Source organism: Rana temporaria, chromosome 4 (genome assembly GCF_905171775.1).
Source record: "Rana temporaria chromosome 4, aRanTem1.1, whole genome shotgun sequence".
In the NCBI taxonomy this organism is placed as follows: Eukaryota; Metazoa; Chordata; class Amphibia; order Anura; family Ranidae; genus Rana; species Rana temporaria.
The window spans coordinates 267,665,147-267,677,753 of NC_053492.1; the positions used below are offsets into that span (position 1 = coordinate 267,665,147).

General features: G+C 40.9%; 1 long non-coding RNA gene across 1 annotated transcript; it reads left to right on the forward strand.

Annotated features, from left to right (window-relative positions):
* Window positions 1-271: 271 nt before the first annotated feature.
* LOC120937224 lies at window positions 272-1,342 on the forward strand. The gene is made up of 5 exons (XR_005748688.1): window positions 272-337; window positions 462-593; window positions 699-778; window positions 903-977; window positions 1,241-1,342. It is a non-coding gene; the product is annotated as an uncharacterized LOC120937224 (long non-coding RNA).
* Window positions 1,343-12,607: the final 11,265 nt, after the last annotated feature.

The following is a 12,607-nucleotide window of genomic DNA, read 5'->3' on the forward strand; positions in this document are numbered from 1 at the left end:
CTGGCGGGGCAAGAGAAACCAAAGTTCATAGGAGCAAATGCGCATATATCCACAGCCTGGTAGCAGCCAATGCTGTTCAGCCCATGAGAGGGGGCTGGCAGCAAAATTCCATAGGTAGGAGAAATAAAACCTACCCTAGCTTCATGCACAGCCAGTCAAGGAAAAACCCCCTCAGGGTGGATATTGAAATCCAAGTTCAACTGACAGGACTTAAAAATACAGAAGAAAAAGAATCTATGTTAGAATATATATATAGCATGATATGATCATTATCTGATCATTATCTGTCTGCTACCAACAGGGTACTGACAGATGTCTTTATTCCTCTTAAAGATAGGTAAGTTTCCATCCTGCAACCATTCACTCTCCTCACTATTGTCTCCTCTGTGTAAGGTTTGAATACTTATGGCTAAACCTTCACTTTTTCATTTATTTTCATTCATTTTCTACCCTTTTTAAAGGAGATTATCTGTGGACTTTTCAGCTGCAATTGACTGGTCCTTGATTTTTGCTGCAAACGACTATCCTTTGACTTTCTATCACCAGCTGATGTTTGCTTGCACTCAGACTGTTCATCTAGTTAAATACTCCATGTAAGTTGATCCCTTGCTTACACTTAATAATTTAGTTACCCATGTTCTCACTAACTTTATGAAGTATACTAAATCTATTCAAACACTTTTTTTTTTTTTTCTCAGATGAATTGAGGCTCTTCAGTGCCCATGTTATTGTCTTACTTAATTCCCCTGTATTCACCTTGATTTTATTACGCTTCAAGGTATGGCTGTTTTACATATATTAACCCTATTGACTCTATTATGGATTTGTTTAATTAGTTGAAACAGATCATAATTTAATAACACATATTCTAACATAGATTCTTTTTCTTCTGTATTTTTAAGTCCTGTCAGTTGAACTTGGATTTCAATATCCACCCTGAGGGGGTTTTTCCTTGACTGGCTGTGCATGAAGCTAGGGTAGGTTTTATTTCTCCTACCTATGGAATTTTGCTGCCAGCCCCCTCTCATGGGCTGAACAGCATTGGCTGCTACCAGGCTGTGGATATATGCGCATTTGCTCCTATGAACTTTGGTTTCTCTTGCCCCGCCAGAGATCCCAGCCAAACTTTTGTTTGTACTCTATATACATGACATGTTTTGTTGAACATATATAATCGAAGTTCTTTTAGAGCTTATATTGTATGCATATGTTAAAATTGTTTTCTTTTTCATCTCTTTAGAGTAATCTAGAGAGACGATCTTGTCCTAATTCCCCTGAAGAAGCCAAGAGGCGAAACTAGTAGGGTCGACCTGATCGAAAAAATTATTTCTAGATCTTGCTCCCACAAAATAATTTATGCACTATCTGTATATTGAATTACTATATTTTGTAAAAATTGAATGAATAAACCTTTTTTTATATATTTTTATATATACATACATACTTTGTCTGGTTTTCTTCATCGCACCGCAATAATCCCCCCAACTCTTCCAAAAAATTCCCCTCCTTTGAATCTATTTTGGGATGAGGTGCTGTATCCTTTTTTAGGACTCTCGATCACATACCCCCCAATCTACCACGTATTTAGGTGTTTCAATTCACCGTCCAATCCGTGGTCGACAGTCCTTATAATAAACCAGACAAACTGTGTTATTTTTTCTTTGTCTTCCCCCTTTTTTCTTTATAAGAATTGTGATATTATTTTCCTAAAAAAAAATTTTTTTGGTACTTTTTGTAAGAACTGATATTTCTATAACTGTAGATACACAAAATAACGATTTATTTAATATAGTTGGTTGATAGTAGCCTAAATACCGGTATTGGTGTACATCGTTAAACATGGCCGACTTCTGTGGGGCAGCCTGGGAGGATTTGATGTCCAGAATCCAGTCCTCCCAGAAAGAGGCCAAAATGTCGGATGAGGACTTAGATAAAATCTTCATGCGACTACAACGCCTTTTGGAAAAGAAGGCCAGAATCTATTGGCATAAAGCCTATTTTGAAAAATACATGGAAAATCATGTGGTCCCTTGGGGTCTACGAATCCAAATTTTCCCTAACGTACGTAGAATCAATGATTCCTTGAAGCAGTCATGGGAGCATAATTTACAAACTTGTTCTCAGGAAATGATTAGTATATTGTGTAAACAATATGAAAGTGAATTGGAGGAAATAGATGTCCAAATTGGTAATTGGTACTCTGATTGTGTACTTGCTTCGGTCTCCCCCAGGTTTGTCTCTCGTGACAAACATCTGAGGGTATACCTTGAGGAGTACACACTGAGTATCATTAGTACTAAAGAAGGAAAGTTCCAACGAGATAAACAAGCTCATGAAAATGGTTATGCCTATAAGTGGAACCAGGCTACACCCTCTAAGTATACTAAACCCTCAAATTTTGAGGGTCCTAAAACTCAAAACAATATACCAAATACAGGTTCTGCTTCTGTCTCTGTCTCTCCAAGTACCTCAACCACGTATCATGACTTTTCACAGGATAGACTTCCTAAGAGACGAAAGGGAGATCGCACTGCTGCGTCACTGGAATCACTACATCGCACTTTCGGCCCGCCCGGTAACCGTAAGTCACAAACAACTCACAATATTCCACTAAATACGCACTCGTCCACCCCATTACAGGGTAGACCATCCATCGCGGTTAAGGCCTCTAACCCCACACTACTACCATCAGTTGGGATTATCCCCTCTATCCCCTCCGCTCTATCCTCGTCCATCATACGACGGGTAAGCGAACCTCTCATTCCTACAATGTTTCCATCTAACACACAGTTAATCGATCCCAAGATTGCTCCCATTTTTTTAGGGAAAAATCAGGAACAAAACCCAACACCTACTCCTCAAGCTCCAATGTTGGCACTTCAGGACTAGAGGTAATCAACCTTTCAAGTGAAAACCTGACCACTGAACAAATCCATGTACTTGGCCTTGGACTAACTTTTTGCCCATCAGCTGATATGGACAAATTTCAGCTGATAAAAGACACACATTTATTTGCTCGACGCTTACTATTTAAGGTTCTTTATGATAAACCGAAACAATCAGACGGCATTGATTTTTCATTGATGGATTACACTGATCGGGAACTCCAGGCAATGGATGACCTGATGTGTCTATGGGAGGAGGGTCAGACTGGAGATGATACCACACCAAGATCTGTTGGTCTGGTCGTCTCTGGTGTGACCTTCCCTCCCCCGGCTTCATACAAGCCCAAATCGAGATCTTTTCCATCTTTACAGATGAATCCCAACCTTTGGGCTTTTGTTCAACAAGTGACAAATGAAATTCAACTTATGGACTTGAACAGGAGGGTTGATAAAAACTTGTCCCCTGCTCTGTTGAAAGCTGTGTCTGACTTGCAAAACCATCCCGGATTGATCATAAAGCCAGCCGATAAAGGCGGAAACGTCGTTGTCATGGATGTCGGGGCATATGAGTCCATGTGCCTCGACATCCTTGGCAACAAAGACTGGTACAGACCGATCTCTAAGACTTTAATAGAAAACTTCAATAAGGAGTACTATGAACTGATTTTTGAAGCCTATCAAAAAGGCACGATCGATTTAAATACCTGGAATTTTTTGAACGTGAGGGAATCCAAAATCCCTACATTCTATGCACTACCAAAAGTTCATAAATCTTTAGAACATCCCCCAGGTCGACCGATCGTTTCGGGATGCAACGGTTTAACAGAAAAAGCCAGCACCTTGGTGGACAGATATTTGTTACCACATGTTACGTCTCTTCCCTCTTATGTAAAGGACACCATCCACCTGCTCCAAACTCTGGATGGTAAGTCCATTCCACCTGGATCTTGGCTGGTGGCCCTTGACGTGGAGAGTCTGTATAACTGTATACCACACTCCAAAGGCCTTGAAATTATATCCATAGAATTACAGGCACGTGGCCTAAACTCTGATCCCTACAATGCTTTTGTCCTGAAACTTTTGAAGTTTATCTTAACAAGAAATGTATTTATGTTCGACTCCTCCCACTTCCTCCAGATACAGGGAGTGGCTATGGGGACCAAGTGTGCCCCCAGCTACGCTAACCTGTATCTGGGGGGGTGGGAGAAGGAGATCTTTTCGAACATATGTCTGTCAAAACTGTTGTCTAAGGCCATTAAATGGTACAGATATATAGACGACATACTGATTTTGTGGTATGGCTCTAGGGAGGAACTCGCACTCCTTATGCAATTATTGGCTATTAACACCTTCAACCTAAAGTTCACCATGGAATGTAGCCAAACTGATGTAAGTTTCCTGGATCTGCGTATCCATGTTGACCGTATGGGTCGCTTGCATACATCACTGTATCGCAAGCCGTCTGCGGGCAACACTGTTTTGCACGCGACCAGTGCCCACCCTGAACCACTCTTGGATAGCATTCCTTACAGCCAGTTCCTGAGGCTCAAAAGAAACTGCACCAGAGACACAGATTTCCACGCTGCAGCTAATGATCTATACTGTAGATTACTCTCCAGGGGCTACAGTCGATCCTTGCTCAAAAGATCATTCAACAAGGTGATCAGACTAGACCGATCTAATCTTATTTATTCAAATGCCAACAAACAACCTAATAAAACTGACTCTATCAGAATAGTGACCAAATTTTCGCAACAGCATATTCAAATGCGACAGATTTTTAAAAAATTTTGGCCCCTACTTCTAGCCGACAATACGATATCAAAATATATAAAACCATATCCTGAAATCACATTTAAACGGACTCCCTCACTGAGGGATCGCCTTGTCCAAAGTCACCACACCAGAAAGGAATGTGAGACATCTACTATTAAAGGTACTTTTTCTTGTGGTAACTGTGACATTTGTCGGTTTATATATACCAATGACGTCACTCTTTTACCCAACGGTCGCATTCACAAACTAAAGTTCCGTGTCACCTGTCAATCGGTGGGCGTCGTCTACTTGGCATCTTGCCAATGTGGATGTTTCTATGTTGGCAAGACCAAGAGACCGTTTTTTAAACGCATTAGAGACCATGTCAACCCTCTATATAAGCGTCTAATGACCACTGCTTTAAATAGACATGTAGGTTGCCTACATGACTTTGATCTTAACGCTGTAAGTTTCTCAGCCCTGGAGCATGTTCCTATACATGTTCGAGGTGGAGGAATTGACCAGACCTTACTCCAACTTGAAACCAAATGGATACATCAGTTAGATGCCACTAAATTTCCGGGGTTGAACGAATATATCAGTTTCAAGCCCTTTCTGTGAAAGAAATATTTATAAGAAATTCTATTATTATTAAATAAAATGGTGTGGCCTCTACGTTATTCCATCTAAGAAAGGTGTTATGGTCTGGTCATTTCCTCCCTCCTCATTACATCCTGCTCTATTGCCACTCTCCAGCAGGTCCTACATGTATTCTACTTTGACCACCAAACTCTTTGCCCCATATTCCACCTAGTGGGCAAGTTCCGGCACTGGCTAAAATCAACCCACCTGCTCCCATTTATGATGGGGGCAATAATGTGTTATATATTGCTATATATCATTATAACAACCACATTTACTTCCTTTGAATATTGATGTATAATTTATGAATCAATAATAATGTTGTCGATTTTTGATTGTATGTATTGAAATATACTGAATACATATGTTTGTACATATAGTGTAAACCCTACATTTTTCATTTTATTGGTAAATATGTTGTATATAATTTTTTATTTTGGCTTGGGTCTCTGGCTTGGCAATTTTTCCCTTTTCTGGGTTCACCTATATGTGGGACTAGCTTGAGCCCTAATTAGTTCTGGAGGTAATGCGCATCCTTACCAATAAGCCACTACAGCCCTTTTCCATACATCAGCCCATTCACATCCCTGTTCAGGGTCTCTCTCCCCTTCTTATTAGTGATTTTTTGTTTGTCTTAATTCTTTATTATATTTTGACTTCTACAATATAATATCTACTGCTTTTGCTTTCATGTTTGATTGCTTGGTTTGTCTTGATCAGTCAGCTTGCGGTCATGGTCCACGCCGCTCTGTGTATGTGTGACTGTTTTGGTGCTGCTGGCTGGCAATCGCTCTCTTTTAGTGCTCTGTGTTCCTCCCCTCTGCACTCATACGTTTCCTTCCTTTTTTCCTTTTTCTCCAGAGTGCGGCTCCGCTGATTGGCCGGTGTCATCATATGACACGGCTGCTTCAGCGCTAAGGAGTGTGGGAATTGTAGGCATCTCAGCGACCATGTGACCTCTGAGATCCAATCGCGATGCACCCGCCTCCCCAACAGGCTATATATAGCATGATATGATCATTATCTGTCTGCTACCAACAGGGTACTGACAGATGTCTTTATTCCTCTTAAAGATAGGTAAGTTTCCATCCTGCAACCATTCACTCTCCTCACTATTGTCTCCTCTGTGTAAGGTTTGAATACTTATGGCTAAACCTTCACTTTTTCATTTATTTTCATTCATTTTCTACCCTTTTTAAAGGAGATTATCTGTGGACTTTTCAGCTGCAATTGACTGGTCCTTGATTTTTGCTGCAAACGACTATCCTTTGACTTTCTATCACCAGCTGATGTTTGCTTGCACTCAGACTGTTCATCTAGTTAAATACTCCATGTAAGTTGATCCCTTGCTTACACTTAATAATTTAGTTACCCATGTTCTCACTAACTTTATGAAGTATACTAAATCTATTCAAACACTTTTTTTTTTTTTTCTCAGATGAATTGAGGCTCTTCAGTGCCCATGTTATTGTCTTACTTAATTCCCCTGTATTCACCTTGATTTTATTACGCTTCAAGGTATGGCTGTTTTACATATATTAACCCTATTGACTCTATTATGGATTTGTTTAATTAGTTGAAACAGATCATAATTTAATAACACATATTCTAACATAGATTCTTTTTCTTCTGTATTTTTAAGTCCTGTCAGTTGAACTTGGATTTCAATATCCACCCTGAGGGGGTTTTTCCTTGACTGGCTGTGCATGAAGCTAGGGTAGGTTTTATTTCTCCTACCTATGGAATTTTGCTGCCAGCCCCCTCTCATGGGCTGAACAGCATTGGCTGCTACCAGGCTGTGGATATATGCGCATTTGCTCCTATGAACTTTGGTTTCTCTTGCCCCGCCAGAGATCCCAGCCAAACTTTTGTTTGTACTCTATATACATGACATGTTTTGTTGAACATATATAATCGAAGTTCTTTTAGAGCTTATATTGTATGCATATGTTAAAATTGTTTTCTTTTTCATCTCTTTAGAGTAATCTAGAGAGACGATCTTGTCCTAATTCCCCTGAAGAAGCCAAGAGGCGAAACTAGTAGGGTCGACCTGATCGAAAAAATTATTTCTAGATCTTGCTCCCACAAAATAATTTATGCACTATCTGTATATTGAATTACTATATTTTGTAAAAATTGAATGAATAAACCTTTTTTTATATATTTTTATATATACATACATACTTTGTCTGGTTTTCTTCATCGCACCGCAATAATCCCCCCAACTCTTCCAAAAAATTCCCCTCCTTTGAGTGTAAATTTACTGTCCCATCAAAATAACTCAACGCAGTGTCATTAATGTCTAAACCACTGGCAACAATTGGCAACAAATGTGAGTACAACCCTTTACGACCTCTTTCACACTGGGGCAGTTTACAGGCTTTTTAGCATTATAAATCGTGCCTGTAAAGCTCCTGAAAACTGATTCCCATTCATAGCAATGGGTGCTTTCACACCCAGGTGGAACGCTTGCGGGGTGTTAGAAAAAGTCCTGCAAGCAGCATCTTTGGGGCGCTTTGGAAGCGCTGTATACAGCACTCCTGAATTGCCCCTGCCTATTGCAATGAATGGGCAGCACTTCTGAAGCACCTGAAAAGCGCTTCGGAAGCGCCACAACATGGGAGTTTTTAACACCTTCTTTGGGGTTAAAAGTGCCCCACTAGCCACCGAATAGCACCCCTTAAACAGCGGTAACACACGGATGGCCCCAGTGTGAAACGGTTCTAAGTGAAAATGTCCAAATTGGGTCCAATTAGCCATTTTCCCTCCCCGGTGTCATGTGACTTGTTAGTGTTGCAAAGCTTAAGGTGTGAATGAGGGGCAGGTGTGTTAAATTTGGTGTTATCGCTCTCACTTTCTCACACTAGTCACTGGAAGTTCAACATGGCTTCTCATGGCAAAGAGCTCTCGGAGGATCTGAAAAAAAGAATTGTTGCTTTACATAAAGATGACCTAGGCTATAAGAAGATTGCCAAGACCCTGAAAATTAGCTGCAGCATGATGGCCAAGACCATACAGCGGTTTAATAGGACAGGTTCCACTCAGAACAGGCCTCACCATGGTCGACCAAAGAGGTTGAGTGCACATGCTCAGCATTATATCCATTGTGGGAAATAGACATACGAGTGCTGCCAGAATTGCTGCAGAGGTTGAAGGGGTGGAGGGTCAGCCTGTTAGTGCTCAGACCATACACTGCACAATGCATCAAATTGGTCTGCATGACTGTCATCCCAGAAGGAAGCCTCTTCTAAAGATCATCCACAAGAAAGCCTGCAAACAGTTTGCTGAAGACAAGCAGACTAAGGACATGGATTACTGGAACCATGACCTGTGGTCTGATGAGACCATGTGTCTTGCCTACAGTCAAGCATGGTGGTGGAAGTGTTACGGTCTGGAGCTGTATGAGTGTTGCTGGCACTGGGGAGCTACAGTTCATTGAGGGAACCATGAATGCCAACATGTACTATGACATGCTGTAGCAAAGCATGATCCCCTCCCTTCGGAGACTGGGCCACAGGACAATATTCCAACATGATAAGGACCCCAAACACACCTCCACGATGACCACTGCCTTGCTTAAGAAGCTGAGGGTAAAGGTGATCGACTGGCCAAGCATGTCTCCAGCCCAAACCCAATTGAGCATCTGTGGGACATCCTCAAACGGAAGGTGGAGCGCAAGTTCTCTAAGACCCTGTTCACACTGGGTCGCATTGCAGGTGCTATAACGCCAAAAATAGCGCCTGCAAAGCGACCTGAAACAGCCACTGCTGTCTCTCTAGTGTGAAAGCCCCAAGGAGCGGTGCACTAGCAGGAAGGTAAAAAAATTCCCGCTAGCAGCATCTTTGGAGCCATGAAGGAGCGGTGTGTATACCGCTCCTCCACCGCTCCTGCCCATTAAAGTCCTAGGCAGCACCGCTGCTATACCGCCTCTGCAGAGGCGCTTTGCGGTGGTTTTAACCCCTTCTTGGCCACTAGCGGGGGGCTAAAAGTGCCCTGCTAGCGGCCGAATAGCGCCGCAAAATTTACGGTAAAGCGCCGCTAAATATAGCGGCGCTTTACCGCCACCGCCGTTGCCCCAGTATGAAAGGAGCCTAACATCCACCAGCTCAGTGACATCGTCATGAAGGAGTAGAAGAGGACTCCAGGGCAACCTGTGAAGCTCTGGTGAACACCATTCCCAAGAGAGTTAAGGCAGTTCTGGAAAATAATGGTGGCCGCACAAAATATTGACACTTTGGGCCCAATTTGGACATTTTCACTTAGGGGTGTGCTCACATTTATTGGCAGCGGTTTAGACATTAATGGCTTTGTGTTGAATTATTTTGAGGGGGCGGCAAAATGACATTGTTATACAAGCTGTACACTCACTAACTACTTTACATTGTAGCAAAGTGTCATTCTTTAGTGTTGTCACATGAAAAGATATAATAAAATATTTACAAAAATGTGAGGGGTGTACTCACTTTTGTGACATACTGTAAGTCACACACCCCAAATGCAACTTATTGCACTAAATCTTAAATATATATATTTTTTCTTCTTTTATTGCAAGAGAAACATTCTGTGTACACTTGATTTCATATGTATACCATACATGTTGTACTCAATTTCAAACATTAACAAATTCACATGTGTTTCAGATGAGGTGTATGACCCTAATTGCCACAAGAGTTGACAATCAAGATGAGCCTTTTGTATAAAAACAACTATACTGCAGTACATTACATATATACTGTATGTAGTTCCTATTCAGATCTCCAAGTAAATTGCAGCTCTACAGGGAGTGCAGAATTATTAGGCAAGTTGTATTTTTGAGGATTCATTTTATTATTGAACAACAACCATGTTCTCAATGAACTCAAAAAACTCATTAATATCAAAGCTGAATATTTTTGGAAGTAGTTTTTAGTTTGTTTTTAGTTTTAGCTATTTTAGGGGGATATCTGTGTGTGCAGGTGACTATTACTGTGCATAATTATTAGGCAACTTAACAAAAAAATATATATACCCATTTCAATTATTTATTTTTACCAGTGAAACCAATATAACATCTCAACATTCACAAATATACATTTCTGACATTCAAAAACAAAACAAAAACAAATCAGTGACCAATATAACCACCTTTCTTTGCAAGGACACTCAAAAGCCTGCCATCCATGGATTCTGTCAGTGTTTTGATCTGTTCACCATCAACATTGCGTGCAGCAGCAACCGCAGCCTCCCAGACACTGTTCAGAGAGGTGTACTGTTTTCCCTCCTTGTAAATCTCACATTTGATGATGGACCACAGGTTCTCAATGGGGTTCAGATCAGGTGAACAAGGAGGCCATGTCATTAGTTTTTCTTCTTTTATACCCTTTCTTGCCAGCCACGCTGTGGAGTACTTGGACGCGTGTGCTGGAGCATTGTCCTGCATGAAAATCATGTTTTTCTTGAAGGATGCAGACTTCTTCCTGTACCACTGCTTGAAGAAGGTGTCTTCCAGAAACTGGCAGTAGGACTGGGAGTTGAGCTTGACTCCATCCTCAACCCGAAAAGGCCCCCACAAGCTCATCTTTGATGATACCAGCCCAAACCAGTACTCCACCTCCACCTTGCTGGCGTCTGAGTCGGACTGGAGCTCTCTGCCCTTTACCAATCCAGCCACGGGCCCATCCATCTGGCCCATCAAGACTCACTCTCATTTCATCAGTCCATAAAACCTTAGAAAAATTAGTCTTGAGATATTTCTTGGCCCAGTCTTGACGTTTCAGCTTGTGTGTCTTGTTCAGTGGCGGTCGTCTTTCAGCCTTTCTTACCTTGGCCATGTCTGAGTATTGCACACCTTGTGCTTTTGGGCACTCCAGTGATGTTGCAGCTCTGAAATATGGCCAAACTGGTGGCAAGTGGCATCTTGGCAGCTGCACGCTTGACTTTTCTCAGTTCATGGGCAGTTATTTTGCGCCTTGGTTTTTCCACACGCTTCTTGCGACCCTGTTGACTATTTTGAATGAAACGCTTGATTGTTCGATGATCACGCTTCAGAAGCTTTGCAATTTTAAGAGTGCTGCATCCCTCTGCAAGATATCTTACTATTTTTGACTTTTCTGAGCCTGTCAAGTCCTTCTTTTGACCCATTTTGCCAAAGGAAAGGAAGTTGCCTAATAATTATGCACACCTGATATAGGGTGTTGATGTCATTAGACCACACCCCTTCTCATTACAGAGATGCACATCACCTAATATGCTTAATTGGTAGTAGGCTTTCGAGCCTATACAGCTTGGAGTAAGACAACATGCATAAAGAGGATGATGTGGTCAAAATACTAATTTGCCTAATAATTCTGCACTCCCTGTAGGAGTAAGGTTATTACTTCCACCATTCATACCCAGGAGAAGAAGAGGCAGCTACAATAACAATACAATAAAATTAGCATGGCTGGAATACAGGCATCCTGGATCCTCATTCCTCCTGGTTACAGTAAACCATAAAAAAGAGGATGTACTTATAGTGAATTATTCGTTTAGAAAAATGAAGAAAGTAAAATCAACCTTCATATAATGCTACAGTAAGAGTAAATCACATGAAAATGCTGTTGGAACAGTTTGGCTGATATGTGACATCAATATGCTATACACCATCCAACGTGTTTCGTCCTTTGGTACACCAGGACTGACTACTCAGTCATATTTAAACATCCTGCACACATTCTGTTATAGGAAAGTAAAGGTAAAACTATAAAAATTAGGATTGTTAGTACAATACCTGACTACATGTTTGTTTTTGTGACTTTAGTAGAGCTTTATATTTTCTTGTGATTTTACCTACATATAGTCAAAGGTAAATAGCCCTTTACCTGAGAAAAACATACCCACACCATATTTTAAATTTTGCAGTGTGTTTACTCTGATAATTCTTTTTTTTTTGCTACATGTTAATATCATAGCTGCACAAATATCAGTAAGGGCAAGTGAATATAAGAATGGGTCCATAACTTTGTGTTACTGCAATGCACTGTAATTTTCAATGGCACTCCAATATACATACATATTAGCACTCCATAATGTGCATCTGTGTGCTGAAAAACAAAAAGGTATACATGTGTTAATAGTTCTGTTTGGTATGTCGGAAGCCTATCCAAAAGCCCATAACACACACTAACATGTGACACAGTCTCAGTCTATGTAACATTGAGGTAAACAGCATGCTTCACAACTAATCTAACATTAATAGATGCTATTTAAGTTGTGTCACTTCTGAAGTCGATTTCCTGCTTCTTGTACATCAATTTGTAATTTAGAGAGTGTCAAGGCACAAGTAATGTACATGTACAATTGTTGTA